The 23044-nt window shown below is 35.8% G+C and overlaps 2 protein-coding genes and 1 pseudogene across 3 annotated transcripts in view; 2 read left to right on the top strand and 1 right to left on the bottom strand.

Moving 5' to 3' along the window:
- The window catches only part of LOC107486804 (receptor-like kinase TMK4), a 134297-nt gene that overhangs the window by 65900 nt on the left and 45353 nt on the right, over positions 1-23044 (top strand). The window lies entirely within an intron of this gene.
- LOC107486796 (PR5-like receptor kinase) overlaps positions 1-23044 on the top strand; it is a 35617-nt gene that overhangs the window by 8440 nt on the left and 4133 nt on the right. The gene's annotated exons all lie outside the window — the stretch shown is intronic.
- On the bottom strand, positions 4679-6245 carry LOC107486793 (pentatricopeptide repeat-containing protein At3g12770-like; annotated as a pseudogene).

Genomic DNA, 23044 nt, shown 5'->3' with positions numbered 1-23044 from the left:
ACTTCTTAGAGTGGTGGCGTCAGCACGGAAAGAGGTTCTTGTCACCAGAGATGTACTTGGGGAATCTTAGAGACATTCCTATTCCAGTGGAGGCGACACAGAGGGGTGTCAGTAGAGTTCCCGACATGGACCGAGTCGATGACGTACCTGATAGGCGTCGGGTTGACAGGAGAGCTCGTGTTGGGACACGACGTAGCGACCGAGAGTGGAGGTGGCTGGACCAGGCTTTGGAGGATGGTGACCAGGCAAGTAGGGGTCGTGGTCGACGACGAGGTCGTGGGGGCAGACGGAGAGGGCCTGTAGACCACCACGTTGGAGGTGATCCTCGTGACGATGCCGTTCCAGGAGGGGCTGCTCAGGGGGTTGTTATACCCGATGCTGGCGGAGCTGGTGGAGAGTGGTATGGGTTTGGTATGGGAGATCCTTCGGCACCTGTTGACGCTGGACTAGGAGAGGGGCCATTCGGAGATTACTTTGTCGGTGTCCCCGGTCACGACCAGATGCTTCAGGAGAGTACACCTTGGTACGCAGCCTTGATACCGTTATGCCTATCAGAAATAACGAGCAGACCCGGCTGTGGTGTAACGTGCTGACGGAGGTGGGAGAGAAAGAATGACCACGACTCAGCATTCTCATCCTTGACTAGTGCGAATGCATCAGGGAGTATGTTGGAGTTCCCATCCTGTGCAATCGCAACAAGTAAAGTACCCCCATAGTTGCTATATAGATGGGTCCCATCAATACTCACCAACGGCTTGCAATGACGAAATGCCTCGATACACAGTGGAAAAATCCAGAACAGTCTGGAAAATAAGCCTGAGATTCGTCCAGTTGTCCCCCAACTCGAACAGGGCTAGCCCGAAGAACTGCAATAGAACCAGGCATGGTCACCTGCACTCCTAACACCCACCTTGGGAGTTCGTTGTAAGACTCATCCCAGTCACCATAAATGAGGGCAACAGCCTTCTGCTTCGCTATCCAGACCCTCCTGTAGGTAGGCCTAAACCCATAGTGTGAGGCAGTCGCATTTAGGAGCACCTTGATGCTGACGGATGCATCAACTCTAACCATTGGCATAATGAATACCGATATCACATGATAATCCAAACCCCTATGATCACTGGACATAGAGCTGGCCAGACAAGTATGCGGTCTATTGTACCATTTGACCTCCCAAATGCCCTTACGCTGCCGGAGACTCAGCCGAATCAACCATGTGCACCCATTTCCAAACTCAGAACACTTGCCAACATAACGGCGATAATCAGACTCCACTACCTTGTACTATACACCTCGGCGGATGCTATAAGTCTTCACACTTAACAGGGCATCCTCCTTATCCTGAAATTGCTGACCAACCTGGAACTCTGTCATACCAGCTGACCCTTCTGCATCTCTAGCGCCAAATCCAACAGGCTCCCCAGGTATCCCCGCCTGCCTCATGGCATCCTGGTCCAAAGATGAAAAATGTGGAGGGTACTGCTGTGTGCCAGAGCTAGAACCACTACCCGCACCGGCAGGCTCACTCGCTCTAATATCATCGCCACTGTCATCAGCATTCATATCTGGCTCGACATCATCATCCTCTAGATCATCAAACAATCCATCTACAGCCCCAGCCGGTGCAGCACATTGTACAGAGGTAGGTAGAAGTTTCGCTGTTCCGACCTCGTCACCAACACTGCCGTTGAGATCAACAGCAAACGAAGGGGAGGCTACATGCGGGGCGGGTGGCTCGTACGCAGGGACTGAGAAAGATGCAACGGCAGGTCTTGAGCTAGAACCGGCAACCATCGCTAAAGTGTTGGTATTCCGGTTCGAACCCCCGAGCTTGACACCACATCAACCAGCTTTGCCAACAGCTCCGGTGTCCTCATTTCGGGAAACTGCCGGCGACAAAGAAACATGACCTGCAAGTCCTCATCACTCCCAATCGTGAAACAATCATACTTCATGCTATCTTGGAGCACCGTGATTGGAATGCGATAGAAAAACTTCTTAACCATTTTCACACCATCCAGGCCAAGTTTCAGCAGTACAGACCTAGCAAGGTCATCATAGCTCGTCGTAAATCTCACGATAATACAGAGAGGATCCTTATCGGTGAACTTGACACCGGAACGAGTTTTCTTCTTAATCGATCCTCTATGGTGAACCAACACTATAAAACTGTCCTCACCAGCCATATGACCCCTCAATAATGAGAGCAACTCACGTTCATCACATATATATACAGGTCTGGAACATAATAATTCGAAACAACCTAATTCGCACTATATATACATAATTTGAATCAAGTAAACTCGAATTAACCTTTGCTTCTTGTTTCTTAGTAATTCGAATCGATCTAATTCGAATTATGTTTAGGTCGTTCTCCCTAGTAGTTTGAATTGACTATATTCGATTTAACAATGCATAATTCGAATCATCTTGATTCGAATTACATGAAATATCATTTTATATGTATTTCGAAGCAAGTTGTTTCGAATTACTTGCAATCTTGTTTCGAATCATGTTGATTCGAATTACATTATTATGGTCATTGGTTGATTGCTGAAAAAATTTTGGTTTTTGCTGATTTGGGTAAAAAATTTCTCAGCCTGGTTTATTTAGGTTTTTTGCCCTCAAAATTATATATAAAAAATGGCTATAAAATTTTAAACAATTTAAAATATTAATATATATGTAAAATTATTAATACGCATATCCTATATGCATTTAATTTATACTTTTAATATTATATGTATAATCGAGTCAGTTCACGAGCTAATGAGCTAAGCTTATCCAAGCTCAAACTCGACTCATTTAATTTATGAGCTCAAATATAAGCTCAAGCTCGACTCACCAGCTCATAAGTTCAGCTTATCGAACTATTAATGAGTCAAGCTCGAGCTGGCTCATGGCTTGACTTACTTCCAGTCCTACCCACTATCTAAATAGGTTTAATTAATGTCCCGTACTAGTCACCAAAAAAAAAAATTAATGTCCCGTACTCCATTTTTACGGGTAGAAAAAAACTCCCATATGGCCATAATCTTCGCTGGCGTATAAATTTTTACGGACTAGTTCTACCAAAAAGAAATTGTTATCCTTAATTATTTTGATATGGGCCAAAATGTGTGATTATCCAAAATATTGATTTTAAGTTTTTTAGATGGAGTGTTTACAGTAAATATCAAATAATTATTTTTAATCATAAAAGATTTAAATATTAACATTTTTATTTATGTAAGACAAAAATTAAAATTATACCAATAAAAGATGAATTTTTACCGATAAAAATTATCTAAATTTTGAAAAATTAAATAAATTTTTTAAATATCATTTAATATATATAACCTTACTCTAACTTCTAATTTTACTGCATATTATCACTCCTCCAATTTTAAATTCTACCACCACTCTCATTTTCAACTACTACCATTACTACCGTCATCACTGTCACCACCACCGCCATCAAAACTTTACCCCCATCACGAAACCTCTTACGTTCTCGATGACTCCGTCATCAAAACCATTACTTTCTCTTTTTACGCTGTCCTATACGCTGGCGAACTCAACAACACCTCCTATCGTTGTTTATCTTCACGTTGCGACTGCACCGTTTGCCTCTTTGAATTTGAAGAAGATGATTACGTTTAAACCTTGCCTCTTTGCTCACACACCTTTCATGTTGATTGCATCGATGCTTGGTTTCGTTCTCACTCAATCTCCCTTCTTTGCCGTGCCGGAGTTCTCTTAGTCACTCGTCGTTTACTCCCATGTTTGCCGCCAGGATCCAACCAAGTCTTGACACCGATGAATATAGTTCGGAATCGGCAGGGGAAGTGTAAAGGATCGGACTCCAATTGTAAAGAGAAGGACTCGATTCGGTCGAAGGGTAGTGGAGCGCGGTAGATTTTGATGGATTTCCATAGGAACGAGAAACCTATAATGAATGAGAAGAGCACTGTGAGGTTAAGGATGAGGCGTTTGATGCCGAGCTTGGTTGTTCGCATGGTTTTATTGTCAGGAGTAGAAAAATTTCTTCTTATGCGAGTTTTGGGTTTAAGGAAAAATTGGATATCTTCGCCATTGTTGCACCAATTGAGGCTGTGAATTCTAACTCTGGCCTTTGGGTTTTGTGAATTCAAACTCTGGCATGAGCTTGAGTTGGCCGAGTTAGGTATTATATGATGGGGTGAAGTTTGAGCTAATAGATAAAGGTTCGGGACCGGTTCGGGAGTAATAAAGGTGGTGATGGTGGTGGTGGTGACGGTGATGGTGACAGTGATGGTGGTAGTTGGGGATGAGAATGGTGGTAGGATTTGGGATTAGAGGAGCGGTGATGTGGGGTAAAATTAGAGGTTAGAGTAAAGTTATATTATAGGATAGTTTGAGAATTTTATTTAACCTTTTAGAATTTTGATAATTTTGTCTACAAAAGCCAATCTTTCATGGATACAACTTTAATTTCCGTCTTACATGGATTAAAATGCCAATATTTAAGACTTTCAATTGTTAGAAATAACTATTTACTCTTTTTGTAATTATCTTTTCAATTAAAAAATATAGAAATTAGAGGAAAAAACGAATGGACTTTGATATTGAAACATTTGAGGCTGGTGTTAAGATAGATAGGTATTATGATAGATATATTTCAGAGTTTGTTGGATGAAATTATTCAAGACCTTCTAAGCTACAAACACCAGCATGGTTCAGCATACAATATTAAACTGAAGCTCATTGAAGATTTTCTCAATGAACACAGATTCTCCTCCTTTTCTTCATAATTCAGATCATGCAGAACAGAATCTGTATGAGCGACAAACCCAATCTCTTTCAACCTTTTCTCCAATCTCTGAAGCTCATTGAAGATTTCCTCGGTCCTTGGATGCTACTTATCGCCTACATGAAATGCCTGCAGTTTTCCATTGATTTCAATTAAACTGAATCCAAGGTCTTCATTTAACCCTTTTTTCGTCATAAGAACACGAACACATGTAACACAATCCCACATACGCGAGGAAGCATAGAGATTAGAGAGTTGTACATAGTGTCCTGTACTATAAGGATCCAATGAAAATAGCTTGTTTGCTGCATATTCTCCCATTGTTACACGATGATGGATCTTGCATGCACTCAGAAGTGCTCCCCAAACACTCACATTGGGTTCAATTGGCATTGTCATGACACAAGCAAAAGCTCTGTCTAGATAACCTGCGCGCCCCAAGAGGTCAACCACACATGAATAATGCTCATTGTGAGGCTCAATTCCAAAGTCTCTCATCCAATGGAACAACTCCCAACCCTGTTTTACAAGGCCAGAATGATTGCATGCTGTGAGAAGCCCGATAAAGGTGACATCATTTGGACAAACCCCTGCTTGTTTCATTGCTTGGTAAAGACAAATCGCTTCCCATCCTTGACCGTGTAATCCATATCCCATAATCATTACACTCTAGACAACAACATCCTTTTCAGATGTACGATTGAATACCCTGCGAGCAAATTCTACACTTCCACACTTTGCATACATGTCTACGAGGGTGGTGTTAACAAATATGTCAGTTCTATATTTACTCGCAGTAACATAGTCATCCATCCATTGTGCTAATTAAACGGAACCATCTTGTGCACAAGCTGAGACTACAGACCTAACAGTGACAGAATCTGGTCGTATATTTCTTCTGATCATGTCGTGAAATAGTTGTACTGCTTCCTCGGCATGACCATTTTTTGCATAACCAAATATGATTGCATTCCACATAATCACATTATTAGTCTCCATTTGATAAAAAAAAAAAAGATCTTGCAACTATCACTTGACCACATTTTGCATACAATGCTATAAGCAAAATATGCAAATCGGGCTCATCTTCAAGACCCATTTTGACGACACAACCATGAAGATATCTTCCTTGCTCCAGGTCATCCACATTAGTATAAGCCCTCAGAATACTTATCAGAGCAATCCAATCAGGTTTTACATCGGTTTTTCTCATTTGATCAAACAATCTCAAAGCTTCCATAGCTTCCCCATTCTGCGCATATCCAGAAATGATCGAAGTCCATGAAACAATAGTTCTATCACACAACCTATTAAACACCACTCTTGCGTTACCAATTTGACCACATTTAGCATACAACGCCAAAAGGCCATTCTGCACAAACACATCCAAAACAAACCCATATCTGAACACCTGACCATGAACTAACTGGCTCAAACCGAAATTTGACAACTCAGTACAAGCTTTGAGCACATATGTGAATTAGTTTCTTTGACTTTCTCTTATGATAGATCAATCATCTAGAATATTTTTACCAGATCAGCTATCAAAGCTTCTCTGTATTTGTCCTTTAAATTAGTGTTTTACTATTTTGAATCTAATTCAGAAACTCAAGTATTGAAGCATGATAATATATATATTTAAAATAAAGTATTTGATAAGATAAAACATCATAATTAAAACAAAAAAGTCCATGATTTAAGATCTAAGCTATAAAAAAATTGTAAAAATTTAAAATATAATAGAAAAATCAATTAAAAAATTTAAAATATAATGAAAAGACCAATTAATGTGAAATAATAATTAACCTAAAGTTATTAAATTAATCAAAGATGGTAAGTTCTTTAATTTTTCAACCAATTGTCTTAAGTTTATAATTAAAAAAAATCTTTTAGAAATAGAAAGAACAAACAGAAAATATCCACTAATATATAAAAGAAATATTCAATAACAAAAAGAAAAAACATTCTAAATTTGTTGAGAGGATACAAAGAAATATTCATCTAACTAGCAAATAAACCTCCGTCAATTAAGAATGAATACTCACAAACTTGCATTAAGAAATTAAATCTCCAACTATAAGGGGCACAAAGAAAATAGATGTGTGGCGCGATTGTAAGGAACAGAGGCGGTGTGATGCGTTGTTTATTTAGATGGCGGAGAAGCAATGAGGTGACGGGTGCGACGTGGTGCTTTTTCGGCATCCGGAACGCACGACGCAAGGGAACAAATGCATGGCACAGCTATGGGAGCAGAGGCGGTGCAGCGAGTTTGCTTATTCAGACGGCGCAGAGCAGTGAGGCGACAGGGGCGGGGCGGTGCTTCTTCATTGTCGGGAATGCACGACGTAGGGAGCTGAGGCGGGAAAGGGTAGGGGTGGCGAGGTGGTTGCGGTCAAAAAATGGGAGAGGTAAAAGGTGAACTAGGATAACAAGAAGTAAATGGATTCGGATATTTAGGTATTGTAATAGGTCTTGGGATGCAATCCAATCAGAGTTGGCAGAATTGGCTAGTATTTTAGTTGGTTATCTAACGGAATTATTTTAAAAATATATTATTCATGTAATTTTTTTCCTGGTGAGTATTCATGCTAAATTGGTTACACTATTATTTAGTTAAATATAATATTTTAACAAATAAAAATACTATATACATGTAAAAAATTAATCATGATGTATTTGTATATAAATATGTATATTGTTTATTTTATTTTTAATATATATTTAATAGTTTAATATGTACTTTATATTTGTAACTAATTTAATAATTGATTTTTAATATACACCTAACATAATTATTTAACAAGTCATGTATTTGAAAAATACAAAAATGTTAGACAATCAAACTTTTAATTTAAACTTGTTCAGTCAAATCAAATTTACATATACATTATACGCGTTTATTACATTTTCGCTCTTTTTCTTGTTCTTCCACCTTTTTTCTTCTATTTTTCTTCTTTTTCTTTCTTTTTTTTATTTGATTTCTTTTCCTCTTTCTTTTTTCTCTTCCTCTTTCATTATAATTTATCATTATCATTACTATTATTATCATCATCATCATCTTCTTCATCATCTTCTTTCTCCTCTTTCCCCTCCTTCTTTTTTCATTTGATTTCTTTTTTTTCTTCTTTTTTCTCTTCCTCTTTCATTATCATTATCATTATCATCCTCATCATCTTTTTCTTCCTTTTAGTTTAATATCACATAATTAGTTTAATAATAACAAAAATGACACGAATTTTTTTATTAATAACACAAAAAATCTATTAGAAATGACATCGAAATTTTTTATAAATGACACAAAAAATTTTAAAGAACCACAAATCCAAAATTTTAACAGATTTAACCAACAAAATATATTTAAATGTGTTGTGAAATAAAAAAATATATCATTTTATTACAAATGACAAAAAGATGGTTAGGCCTCTTATATATTGAATTTAACACCACTTGATTAGTTTAATGATAAAAAAAATAGTTAAAAATTTTTTTCTATGTCATAGTTAAAAAAATTCGGTGTTATTTTTTAATAAATTTTACATAATTTAAAACTCTCCTTCCTCTTATTCTTCTTTTTCTTAGCATTCTTATAATTCTTCTTATTTTATCCTTTCAACACAAATATGTATCATTGTTAAGAAATTAAAATTTCATTGTCAAAATTAAAAAACTTCCAATGTCACTATTAAAAAGTTTGAATGTTATTTCTAATAAATTATACACAATTCAAAATTTTTCTCATATGATAATTATTATCTTATTTCACATTCTCATCATTCTTATCGTTTTACTCTCATGACAAAAACCTTTGTCACGGTTAAGAAATTTCGATATAAAAATTAAGAAACTTTCTATGTTGCAGTTAGAACATTTTAGTATTATTTTTTTGATAATTTTTGTACAATTCAAAACTCTCTTCTCTTCTTCTTCATCATCGACATCATCTTCTTCATCTTTTCCTTCTTGTTTCATATTTTATAATTCTTTTTATGTCATCCTCTTAATAAAAATAAAAACAAAAAAATTAAACAAAGAATAAGAAATAAAAAATGTTGCAATAACTACTAAATGAAAGAGGAGGAAAAGAAAAGAAAAACATTAACAATAACAACAATTAAAAAATGACCACGAGGAGGAAACATGCTAAGAAAAAAAGAAGCGCGAAGAAGAAGTGTGTAATTCATGCGCATATTATGCGAGTGATTTTTATTAAATTTGGACTAAATTAGTTGAATTTAGTTGACAAAAATACTAAGATGTATAGTGAGACCATAAAAAATATTTTATGTTTAAAACTATTGTAAATATAAAGTGTATTGTGAAATAATTACCTTTACTTTTTCGTAAAAGAATAATTACACTTTTCAACAAGTAATAGTCTTTTTATATAAGTCTCATTTCAAATGAATTCTCATTTGATGCAATAATCTCAATTATTCTCACGTCTCTTGACTCTCTGCTCTCATCTTTCTCAATTTTTCTCAAATTTCTTTAAGTGTAGGTGGAAGTTGATTCCTTTTAAATTGGAGTAAACTACTAACTCAATTTCTGTTGCTTTTCATGAATAACAACGCAATCTCTCAAGATAAAAACGATTTACTTCGATTCTTGTCCTCTATTTTCGTAACACAACATGGTCTCTATAGGTGTTTCTCCATCAATTCTAAATAGAAAATACTGATGTGTCATATTAATCTTGTGTGCTGGCACATTTCGCTGCTGAAGTGAATGTTTGTTGCATACGTAGACAATATAAAATGGTCAGAGGCTTAGTTGTCCTGATTCATATCGGCTCAATGGGCACCACATTTTATGCGTTGTCGGTGTTCATCTCTCCCATTGAGTCTAATTTGTTGAGCCCTAAGTCACCATGAACAAAAGCAGAGAGTTTGGTTCGATGTCTATTTGCAGCTTTCGAAGAGATGTAGATAATGATAAAGGCAAGAGTGCAACTGTGAGCTCTGGTGTAAGTGTTGTAGCGACGAAGAAGAAGAAGAGGAGGTTTAATGCAGTAGTGCCATTGTAGACAAAATGCAATTTTATTCATATCCTCAACAGAGTTAAACTTAATAGGCTATTTTATGATTGTCCAAACTTTAAAGTAATATGAATTTTTCTTAACTTTGTTTAATTTCTCTCCTTTTGCTTTTGGTATGTTCTTACCATTGTCTATGTTATATAGAGTTTAAAACTATACTATAAATACTTTGCATGGCTTGATGATTATATTGTATCATTTGATGGTAAAAGCATACTATCAGTCTCTCTTTCAAATGTTATTTAAAATAATATATAAGTTTAAAATTTAATTTTTAATATTTAGAGTTAATTAAATATTAACTAAAAATAATAAAATTTATTAATCATGTAATATTATTCTCTTTTAAAAGTATTTTAGACCTTTTACTAAATAAGAATAATTTGAGATTTTCATATTTTCATTAAGAAGTTAATTTCATCTCCATTCAAGAATAAAACTAAAACCAAAATAAAAAAATTTACCGTATAAGTAAAAGCAATCAAATTTAGGAGGGAGATTTAGAACAAAGTGGAAACGTTTAGGGTGTTTTAATTTCAATACCTTAACCTTAAGAGAATGATATTTCACTTTCGGTAAACATAGTGTCATCATTTGTCATTTTCAAACCTTTTTGTTTTTAAAAATATTTTTTGCTATCATTTTGCATATTGCATTGTTTACAATTAGCAACATCTTATTAGTAATTGAATTTACAACTTTATTAGGTATATATTAAAATTAATTATCAAAATCAACTATTATATTACACATTAAAATATTAAATATATACAAATAATAAATTAAACTATACATATATTTATATATAAATATATAATGACTAATTTTGATAGTTAAATTTAGTGTATTTTTGTTGAATTTAATATCTACATTATAATTAGGCTATTATAAAGTAAAAGGAGTTAAACTCCAAAGTGGTTCCTGAGATTCACAAAATGCACCGATTTAGTTCCTGACTTCTCAATTGCACTAATTAAGTTCTTCAGATAGAAAAAAATGCATCAATGTGGTCCTCCTCATATTTTCCGGTGATATTCCTTGTCGACAGGAGTGACGTGGCGAATGAGTGCCACGTTGGAGTGTGTAACGGTTGGTTGAAGTGGCAAATGAAAGTTTAAACCCCAATTTAGTCCCTGATCCCTTTTTAAACCCTAACTCAGCAGTAGCGCAGCACTTCTTCGTCCTCATAATCATCATCTTCTTCTTCATCATCATGTGGTAAATAATAATAATTTCTTCGCAGTTCTTTTTTTTCCCTTTCGATTTCTTCGATCCTTTTATTTTTTATTTTTCTCAACTCAATTTTATGGTTTCGATTTTGGAAGCTTTCTTTTATTTAGCGTCAATTTTGTGTTTCTTCTTTTGAGTGTTTGATAAATCTTGCATCTTTTCCTTTTTTTTCTTTAGTATATCATTTAAATGCTTATCGATTTTCAGGTTTGTTTTAATTTATTCATTGTTAAAAAAAATTTATAAAAGAGGAGAAGGGTTTTTGTGCAAACCGATACCGGGTATGTCCTAAGCATGGAATTGGATTGAGGTGACAATGCACATACTGTGAAGAGGAGGCTGCAGGTTGTCCTTAATGTGCCTACTGAACAGAGCTCACTAACATTTGGGGATTTGGTCTTGAAAAACGACCTTAGTGTTGTACGGAAAGATTCGCCCATCTTATTTATAGGAGCTCATCCACACCGTACTTGTCACCTACCGAACGCGATATGCAGCAAAGGGACAAGAGTGGGATTATTGAGATATTGGGGCAGTCAAATCATCTTAATAGGATGAAAGATATAGTCAAAGACATGCATTGTGAAGGCAATTAAGATGGGGCAGATCCAATTCCTGTTCATAGTGGGCTTGGGGATGCTTACTATTTCCTGAATAGCCGTGGTGAGAATGTAGCAATTGTGAAACCAACTGATGAGAAGCCTCTTGCCCCAAACAATCTGAAAGGTTTTGTTGGTAAAGCTCTTGGACAACCAGATCTAAAGCGCTCGGTTCGGGTGGGGAAAACAGGGTTCAGGGAGGTTGCTGCTTATCTTCTTGACTATGAACATTTTGTAAATGTGCCTCCCACTGCCTTGGACATGCAGATGAAGGAGAGGGAAGTTCTATGCGATCAACCACAAGGAGGCCAAGTCAGAGCAGAGGCACCCAACCAGCAAAGCAATGGGTACGAGAATGAGCAGGAAAGAAGAAGAAGAAGATTATGAGGACGAAGCACTTCTGAGTTAGGGTTTAAAAAGGGACCAGGGACCAAATTGGAGTTTAAACTTTCATTTGCCACCTCAACCAACCGTTACACACTTCAGCGTGGCACTCATTCGCCATGTCACTCCTGCCGGCAAGGAATATCACCGGAAAATATAAGAGGGACCACGTTGATGCATTTTTTTCAATCTGGAGGACATAATTAGTGCAATTGGGAAGTCATGGACTAAATCAATGCATTTTGTGAATCTCAGGGACTACTTTGGAATTTAACTCAAAGTAAAAGTGCTCCGGTAAATGATATGTGATGAACTACATTTTATTAAATATAGGAAAAGTATATCGAACCAACTCCAAATCAGTCAAGAATGAAATAACTTAATTAATTATAAATATAGTAATTAGTTTTATTTATTTATGATTTAAAATTTTGGTTATTAAATATCAGTATCATTGCAACGTGAACCACGAAAACTGATTCAATTAGCTTTCGTCTCTTCACCCTCTTTTCTTCGCCAAATGTCTAAAACATGATAAATCAAAAAACAGATTCAGAACCATCCAATTTATAAAGAAAAGAAACATCTTAATGCCTGATATAAATACCATCAACGTAGAGATTTTGGATTCACCCAAAAATATTTGGCTAGTTTTTTACTAAAACCCTAATATTATTGATTTAAATTATTTACAAATAAATTATACATACAATAGAAGTTATTAATAATAACAGAGATTTCTAGTTAGTTCATACTAATATTTGAATTTGTCCACTATCAAGTACTTATTAACCACAAAAATATTATTTGTATACTAAAATCAGCCATCAATATATTTGTGTATAAATATATATGTGATTTAATTTATTTTTAATATATATTTGTATTTTAACATGTATTTTATATTGATAACTAACTTTGATGGCTAATTTTAGTGTACATATATCATTACCCTAATAAAGAATATATAAGAGTAAATTTTAGGTTTAATTACTCTGTTGGTCCCTATAGTTTGGCCGAATTTTTAATTAGGTCCCTATAGTTTTTTTCCTTTTAATTGAGTCCCTATACCAATTTTTTTGTTTTAATTGGGTCCTTAGTCGCAGTCAACGTTAAATAAAATGTTGACCTGTGTTAAAGTTACGAAAATACCCTTGTGTCTAACCCTACATAATCCTTGGCCTATCCTGAAACTCCAGAATCGTGTTCTGTTCATCGTTCTCCTCTTCTCCCTTTCTTCTGATTTCTTGCTGAAATTTTCTCATCTTGCATGGATTCCACCCAACGTTCTTCGAGAATATCGAGTTCAAGAACTCTCAACAAGAAAAGACATTTGTGTTACTGTGGGGAGGCAGTTGTTGTTCTGTCTTCTTCTGAAGTGGCCAGCCATGGAAGGAGGTACGTAGCTTGTGGACGAGTGCCAAGGTGCAGTTTTTTCGAGTGGATTGACAATGAAGATGATATGAAAAGTGAGTGGTTGAAGCAGAAGGAGAGGAGGAGTCGTTGCTTCTGTGGAGACTCTCTGATTCTGAAAAGTTCTAATACACCCAAGAATCCAAACAGAAGGTTCATGTCTTGCCCAAGTAGAAGATGCAAATTTTTTGAGTGGGTTGATGAAGAAAAGAAGGTTCGTGATGCTTGCTTATTGTCTTCAGAGTATCACTCTGGTCAGGTAGAGGGTGAAATTAGGGGTGAAAAAGCACAAGAAAGAAGGGTTGATAGACTTAGTGTTGACACGGAGAGGTTGAAGGTTGAGATTGGAGAAGTTGACGATTGTGTTGGAAGAATCTGTGTAGAGTTGAATTCAGTCCAGGAGGAACTTCGAAAGTTGGAAGAAAACATGAAGAAGCAGACCAAGATGCAGATGATGTTTTTTTTTTGTGTAATCCTAATAGTTGCAGTGCTATGTGGTAAAGTTTATTGATGAAGTGGTCAATGTTGGCTTTAAAAAGAGCAGTTATTGTGAAGTGTATGTTAAATTATTTAGATTGAATGGATGAATTTTTTTTGTTTGCTACTATAAATATAATGTGATATTGAATGAAAATATACACAACTAAAAACAACTGCTATCAGCCAATCACAGATGCATCATTAGCATAATATAATTCACAAAAGTGGTCCTTAGAGTATTCCACACATTACATAAGTTCAGTAGATCCAAGTTGCACTAGAGACAAGATAAATGCTCCACCTAAAATGAACTACCAAAAGTGGTCCACCACAAAGCAAAATAAACTAAAAAAGTTATGTTCCCAATACCAAAATACTTCCACAGTAGAATATAATACACAAAAAAGCCCTACATAAATCCATAGTAGGAGGAGCTACATAACCCTAAAAGCTTCAATCATCCGTGAGGTCTATGTGTTCAGCAGATTTGGTTGCTCCCTTTCTTATCCCCATCTTCAATCTTTCACTTCTTCTCCAGCAACTAATTCAGTAGCAGTAGTAAGTGAGCCATTTGCAGCATCAGATTCAGCAGCAGCAGTGTCATTCATAGCAGCAGATTCAGCAGCAGCAGTAGTTGGTGCAGAGGCTGATAGAACAAAAGTGTAATGGTTAATTCATTTCATAATAGAACATTATCAATCCTCTAGTACCAGCAACAAATCCTAGAAGTACCTGTGATAGTAGTTCCTCTTCCTTTGCCCCTTCCTCTACCCAGTACCGCACCCCTTCCTCTGCCTCTCCCCCTTGAAGCAGCTCCAGCATCTTGTGCACCATCAGATGCAGCAGCAGCAGGTTCAGGAGCTAATGCAAGTTCCCAAGAATCAAGACAACATTATAGAAAAGAACTGGTACAATCAACAATTATGTAACAACAACAAAGCAAGATTTACCTGAGAGAATAGGATTTGGGCAGTGTCTCCTGTTGTGTCCATACTGGCCACAGTTGCTGCAAGTCACAGAGGTACCTGTCCTTCTGTACTTCGTTTGTGATCTATTTTCATCAGGTTCTCTAATCCGCACCATTCTTGGTCGACCAGGTTTAACCCTGAAAACTGGGGGTATGATGGTATCACAGTTCACTTTCGGCCACATGTTCTCTCCATTAATTGGAGCAATTGATTTTCCACAGGTTGCAAGGTAAGCTACAGGACTATAGTAGTTGCTACAATACTCTTCGGGATTATCACCCTTTTCAAAGATGGCACTGCATGCATGAGGGCATGGCATGCCACTTAAACCCCAAAATCGACAGCTGCAAGTACCAGCTAACAAATCCACCACAAACCTTTCCATGATCATCCTATTTTTGTGATGTACCTCAAATTTCAGATCGCCTGCCCATCTAGCTTGCCATTCCATACTTCTTGTTGCAATGACATCCAACCTCTTTTTGGGTTTAGGAAGAATGGATCCTTCATACTTCTCAGCCTTCTTCTTCTTCTCTGCAAATCTTGACATCCAGTAGCATCTAATCCACTCAAACATCGTCAGAATGGGCTTGTCTCTTGCCTCAAGAATCCTGCCATTGAAAGCCTCTGATATGTTATTCATTAGCATATCACTCTTTGCCATAAACGTGAAATGGCTCTTTGTCCACAACTTTGGGTCCACTCCCATCAGTTTATCATAACAATCTCTATTTTTTTCCTTGAGCAGATTCATTCTTCTCTCCCACTCTTCCTCATAGGTGGCTTTAGCAATGGATAGGATTAGATCCCTCAAAACTGTCCCTCCACCATATGCCTTCTTACAATTGGCATAGAGATGCCTTAAACATAATCTATGCTCAATAGAAGGTTCCATCTCAGCAAAAACTTGCATCAATCCCTGTATATAAAAAAAAAGCAGCAGTATCCAGTATCATTATTCAATCAGCCAAGAACAATGCTTATTCAATGACATAGTTAGAATCATAATTCATATTATTCAATGACATGGTTAGAATCATAATTCATATTATTCAATGACATATTTACTATCATAATTCATATTATTCAATGACATATTTACTATCATAAGTCGTATTATCCTTACTTTTTGTTGATCTGACATGAAAACCCATCTTCTTGCAGAGCCGATATCATCCAACAACAAATCAATAAACCATCCCCAGCTGTCCTTTGTTTCCGCTTCCACTGTTGCAACCGCAATTGGAAAGTAATTGTCATTAGGATCCCTCCCTACTGCAACTAGTAGTTGTTGACCATGGTCCCCTTTCAAGTGACACCCATCCACTCCTATGATCGGCCTACAACCAGCCAAGAAGCCCTGCTTCACCGAATCCAGGCACATGTACATCCTCATGAATCGGGGTTGGTGAGTTAAAGATGGCCTATCCACCATAATATTAAGCTTGGACCCCGGATTTGCCCTTAAAATCTCAGCACAATAATCCCTCAACTTGGCATATTGTAATATGGCCCTTCCATGTACTTCTTCCCTTGCTTTTCTCCTTGCCCAGTAAGCCTTTCCAACACTAACATTTGCCATATACTTATCCTGAATTCTTTGAATAATAGTGGCCAGCCGCATATCTTCTCCACGACTAATGTTGTTCACAATCTTTTTTGATATCCACTCACTAGAAGCAAGCCTACCAGTATAACTCCTCCCACAGCTATGCTTGCCTTTCAAGGTTTTTATCCTAAAACAATCAGATCCTCCTACCTTACTTGCAAAGCAAATCCACTTGCACTTTCCTTTTTGTCCATTACACACTACTCTACACCTCAACTTGTCGTTCTTCTTGTACCTAATATCTCTCCCATTCAATAAGGCATGCTCCTTAATTGCATCTTTAAACTGGGACAGTGTTTTGAACTCCAACCCAACCTTAAACTCATACTCTCTACACATTTCTGCCTCATCATACTTAGGAAACCTTTTTTTCTTAATCATGTCATCAGAATCTCCCTCGTAACTATCTATGTCTTCAGTTTCATAACCATCCGAAATGTCTCCAATTTCTTCATCCATACCTCCAGCAGCTTCATTATCACCAGCACCCTTATCTGTTGTCCCTTCTTGATTTAGCGGGCCATTGATCCCACCAAACGCATTTGATTGCCCACCATCAACACCATCCTCTACATCGAACCCAAAATAATCCTCATGTTCACCATCATCAGCACTGTCATCAAACCTATCCTCCTCAGTAGAGGGTTCTGACTCAACATCAACTTCTACTTCTATCAGTCCACTATTTTCGCCTTCATTTGGGACATAATATGGATCCATTGATGTGATTTCAACCCCATTACCTTATCTGTAACCATCAACAACATACACTATACCATGCTTCACAGGATCAGCAACTAAAGCCCTACCCATATTAACAGCATCCCCATCTGACTTCAACTCTTTCAGACCTACCTTCAACTCCATTCCAGGTTCGTTCCACCATATCTTTGCATAACCCTTGTAGCCTAGACCCTTCAGCAAAAATACTATCTCTTGCAGAGACCATTCATCTAATTCATAATGCAAGTCCTCCACAACCAACCCACCTAAATATTCTAGTCCACCTCCCGTGTCAATAAATTTTCCTCCGTGATGGAGCTCTAATGTGAACTCTGATTCTCCCATTGCTACACAACAAAAAAAAGAAAAATACCGATTAGTCATCCCCTAATCAAACATCACCAACAATGATAATGACTTCAACGCCATAACGTTCGGGAACTTTTGAAAGAATGAAGAATGAAAAAAAGGTGTAACTCGTACCTTTGCAACAACGACGACAGTAGCTACTCCGATAAAGAAGGCGACGATAGACAACAACAAACCTCGATCATACAATGGTGGAATGCAAACTCATTCTCCAACTATCAGAAACAGAGAGGGAGTGAAGAAACAGAGAGGGAGTGAAGAAGAAGGGTTTTTTTTTTGCCTCAGTGAAAATGAAGAGTTATTCCTTTATTAAGGAAGGGGCAATTTCGACAATACATAATAAGTAAATACACTAAAAATAACAAAAAACGTTTATAATTGGGTATATTCTATTTTGAAACAGAATATTCCGTTACTCCTAACGTTTCTTGTCACTGTAAGGACCCAATTAAAACAAAAAAAATGGTATAGGGACTCAATTAAAAGGAAAAAAACTATAGGGACCTAATTAAAAATTCGGCCAAACTATAGGGACCAACAGAGTAATTAAACCTAAATTTTATTTAAATTTTTTTTAAAAGAACATGTAATTTATTTTTTATAACGTGGTAATTTTTCATTATCTTTTTAAATTTGAAGTCCTTCAACTGTGTTAAAAATATTTATTATTTTTTTTTAATTTGAAGTCATTTATTCTATTTTTTGTAATTTTAAATTCAAGTAATTCAATTTCAGTTTACATTTTGTATTTTTTTTACCCGTTTAAAGTAGAATTTTTTATACTTTTTTTTGAAATAGATACCCACAAAAAAAAAAAGAATAAATTCCGTTCCCAGATCATAAATATCCAACCAAGCAATTTGCATAACAACTACTATCTAATTTTGGCAATGATGATGGATTCAGATCTAACAATGATGTTAAAATAAAATAAAAGCCATGAAAGCGAGCGTTAACAATCATAAACCATTAAAGGCAAGAAGATTTGGGGAAGGAGGGTTTAGTTGTTGGAATTTTCTCAGCCTAAATATTATCTATGTTAAATTAAAAAGTATTTGCCTAAATATTATCTTTGTTAAATTAAAAAGAAAATACTGGTTGCGAAAGCGTACCTGAATTCATAAACATAAATTATGATTGAAAGAGTTTGGATCTTGTAGTTCTTTCAATTTTTTTCGACCAAAGCCTTTTGTATATCAGAGACCGAAACCTTGAAGGCACTATTTATATTTGAGCATAAACCCTAAAGCTCAAATAAAATAGTATTTAAAGTCCAAAAGATATAATATCCGGTTTTAGCATCATTTGTGATTATAATTAATATATGTATTGCCTACAAATAAATTAGGAAATTAGATAATTTCCTAACATTTTTTTTACCAAAGATAGGAGACTCAAACCCGTAACCTCTTAATTGAATATGGGGAGACTATGTCATTTGAGCTATTCCTCATTGGCGACAATTTCCTACCATTAGTTATTAATATTCTAACAAATTATATAATGAGTTATTTTAAACCGTTAGTTAATTACAAATTATTTTTATTATAGTTAAAATATTAATTTTGGTTAAATTTAAACAACTCAAATTATTAGTATAGTTAGTAATTATATATATTAATTAAAATAGACATCAACCAATCAAAATTGACACATCATAAAAGATAAATTATATATTATTTTAGAGAGAGTAATCAATCCTAATAAGTTGTCCTTTATAACTTATTCAATAACTATTGAAAGAATTTAATTATGTTAACATAATTAACAATGACCATTTATTGAATTTGAATTGCCATTAAGAATTAATTAACCAGTTGTTTGATGTGTGGTTTATTAGCTTGTCCAATGGCAAATGGATATGAATTTAAAATTTGTCAACTGAAGTGGCGTTGGTTCCTAAGAATCAGTAAACAAAAATAAATTAAACATGATGAATGCATGAAAAGGAACAAGGAAAACAATTGAGACTACCATGGATTCATTTAAAATGGATTTGAGAAATTATTGTGTAGTGTTGTGATACATGACAAAAGATTAAATGATCACATGTTCTTTGAATTTAGTGGAGGAATTACTTGGTTTCTACTTCATTGGAACATGAAATAAGTTGCAATAAGATTTTAGATAAATTATCTCTAATTCTCTCATCCTGTGTTTGGAATTTTCTTTGATATATATTTTTTAGTTTTTGAATTTTTTTAGTCTAGAATCGATTAATAAATAATTGAGTGATTTGGGAAGAAGAAAAATTTAGACTTTAAAAATCTCTTGTAATTTATAAAAATGGTTTTATTAGGATTGAATGATTTGATTTTTAAAACTCAAGTTAATAGATGGTTAATGTTTATTATGATAATACAATTGAATTCCTCAAATAATTATTAAACAAGTCATAGAGAGTAATTTATTCTTTATTTATGAGATAATTGATTAGAAATTACGGTATATAATAAGTTGCTGTTGCCTTTTATTTCATTTGGTAGTAGCATTCATGGCATCATGTCTTAGCTCCTTTATCTTCTTTATGACTTGAATACTTTTACTTTTACATGTCCTTCCAACTTTAATTTTATATATACTTTAGGAAACATTTCAAGTGTATTAGGAGTATCGGTGTACCAGTTATTTTAACCGTTGATTTAAATTATAAAAAAATATATAATATATATTAATTAAAATTAATAGTTAAAATAATTAGTATACCGGTATTCTGCGGTGCACTTGAAATGTTTCCTATACTTTAAACACTTTAGAAAACTGTGTATTCCACTAACACTTGTGAATATATTTTTTAAAAACAACTTTGGACATGTGTTATGTCTTATTTCGCTCACTTCACATAATGCAAATGGTGGTACTGAGACAGTGATTAGTGAGATATATATTCCATATTAATCAAGATTTTCTTTCTAAAAGTAACACACCCACCAAGAAACAAGAACATTGATATAGTAGTGATGTGATATGAATAACTGAATTATTGAAGGAATCCAATGAAGAACGTTCTAACTTGCTTATTGTTGGTGGTCCCACACATTAAAACAAAAAAAAAAAAAATAAACAAAGAAAGTGGCATATAAGCCACGGAAGGAGAGAGAACAGAGGCTTGGTTCTCTCATTTACAACAAAATTTTATAAAAAATGGAGTAAGTTTACCAAGTCAATATAATTAAAGTTAGTTTGTTTTTTTCTCTCAAATTTCTTTGTTTATTTATTTTTTTGTTTTAATGTGTGGCCCTACTTGAGGTTGGGGACCCACCAACAAATTTCTCCCTCACCAACTTAAGTGGGGATAGGCTGCTCCACCAAGTCCGCCTTCTCTTTGCAGGAATCAAACTTCACTACAGGTAAACTCTTAGTCATCATATCTGAACCATTATCATCAGTATGGATCTTCTCAAGTGCATATGACTTCATCTCAAGCGCTTGACGTATCCAATGATACCTCACCTCTATGTGCTTCGATTGGGAATGAAACGTCAGATTCTTGCTGAGATGAATAGCACTCTGACTGTCACAAAATAACACAAACTTCTCTTGATTAATGCCTAACTCTTGTAGAAATTTCTTTATCCACAAGAGTTTCTTAGAAGCTTCAACAACAGCAATGTATTCTGCCTCTGTAGTAGACAAAGCAACACATTTCTGAAGTCGAGATTGCCACGACACAGCTCCCCCTGCAAAAGTCATCATATAACTAGAAGTAGACTTCCTTGAATCAAGATCCCTAGCCATATCTGCATCTGTGTAACCATCCAACACAGGTTGGCCACTCCCAAAGTATAAACAAACTCTGGAAGTACCATTAAGGTATCTGAGAATCCACTTCACTACTTGCCAGTATTCCTTGCCAGGATTAGAGAGAAACCGACTAACAACTCCAACGGCATGAGCAATATCCGGCCTGGTGCAAACCATAGCATACATCAAACTGCCAACTGCAGATGCATATGTAATCTTCTTCATTTCCGCTTTCACTTTCTCACTTGTAGGACATTGCTGCGAACTCAGCTTGAAACAACTAGCAAGTGGAGTACTAACAGGTTTGGAATTACTCATGCTAAACCTCTCTAAAACCTTCTCAATGTACTTCTGCTGCGACAACCACAATTTCCCATTCTTCCTGTTACGAGTGATACTCATGCCAAGAATTTTCTTTGCAGGACCCAAATCCTTCATAGCAAAGGATCTGTTCAAGTCTTTCTTAAGACTTTCAATCTTCTTAGTATCATGACCAACAATCAACATGTCATCAACATAAAGCAAGAGAATTATAAAATCACCATAAGAGAATTTCTTAACATACACACAATGATCAGAAGAAGTCTTACTATACCCATAACTTTCCATGAAGGAATCAAACTTCGTGTACCACTGCCTTGGCGCTTGCTTCAGCCCATATAAGCTCTTCTTCAACTTGCATACAAGATGCTCCTTTCCTTTAACCTCGAAACCCTCTGGTTGCTCCATATAAATTTCTTTATCTATATCACTGTGAAGGAATGCAGTCTTCACATCAAGCTGCTCAACCTCTAAATTCAAGCTAGCCGCAAATCCAAGCACAACTCGGATAGAGGACATCTTCACAACTGGAGAGAAAATCTCCTCAAAATCAATACCTTTCTTTTGCTCAAAGCCTTTCACAACCAAACGAGTTTTGTACCTTGGTCGTGAGACATTTTCATCCGCTTTCAATTTGAACACCCATTTATTCTTGAATGCTCTCTTACCCTTTGGCAACTTCGCCAATTCAAAAGTATGATTCTTATGCAAGGATTTCATTTCTTCTTGCATGGCCTTCAACCAATCTTCCTTATGCTCATCAGACATAGGTTCCTGGTAGCTCTCTGACTCCCCAGCCTCAGTGTTCATCACATACTCATGAGGAGAGTATTTCTGAGAAGGATGACACTCTCTAGTAAATCTTCTCAATTCAGGCTCAACTGGTAGTTCAGGTGGAACTTCAATATCTGGTGGAACTTCTGCATCTGGCACCTCAGGTTGAGGTGTAGGTTCATCATGCAACTCATCACCATTATTATCAACTTGTACATCTCCCTCATCTACAAGGGTCTGTTTGAAGAGTCTTGTAAAGGACATGGGATCAAGCTTGAGAAGACGATTCCTAAGACTCCTCAACATAATGGAGTTGCAGAGAGAATGAATCGCACTATCAATGATAAAGTCAGGTGTATGCTCTCTCATGCAAAGTTACCTAAATCCTTTTGGGGTGAAGCAATGAGGACTGCAGTAGATCTGATCAACCTTTCTCCTTCAGTTCCACTTAATGGTGATGTTCCAGAAAAAGTTTGGAGAGGGAAAGATGTCTCCTATAGTCACTTGCGAGTGTTTGGCTGTAGGGCTTTTGTTCACATTCCAATAGATGAAAGGTCTAAACTTGATGGAAAGTCAAAGCAGTGTATCTTCATGGGTTATGGTCACGAAAGAGTGAGGAATTTA

This window comes from Arachis duranensis, chromosome 4 (assembly GCF_000817695.3).
Source record: "Arachis duranensis cultivar V14167 chromosome 4, aradu.V14167.gnm2.J7QH, whole genome shotgun sequence".
In the NCBI taxonomy this organism is placed as follows: Eukaryota; Viridiplantae; Streptophyta; class Magnoliopsida; order Fabales; family Fabaceae; genus Arachis; species Arachis duranensis.
This window is presented reverse-complemented; position numbering and strand designations above follow the sequence as displayed.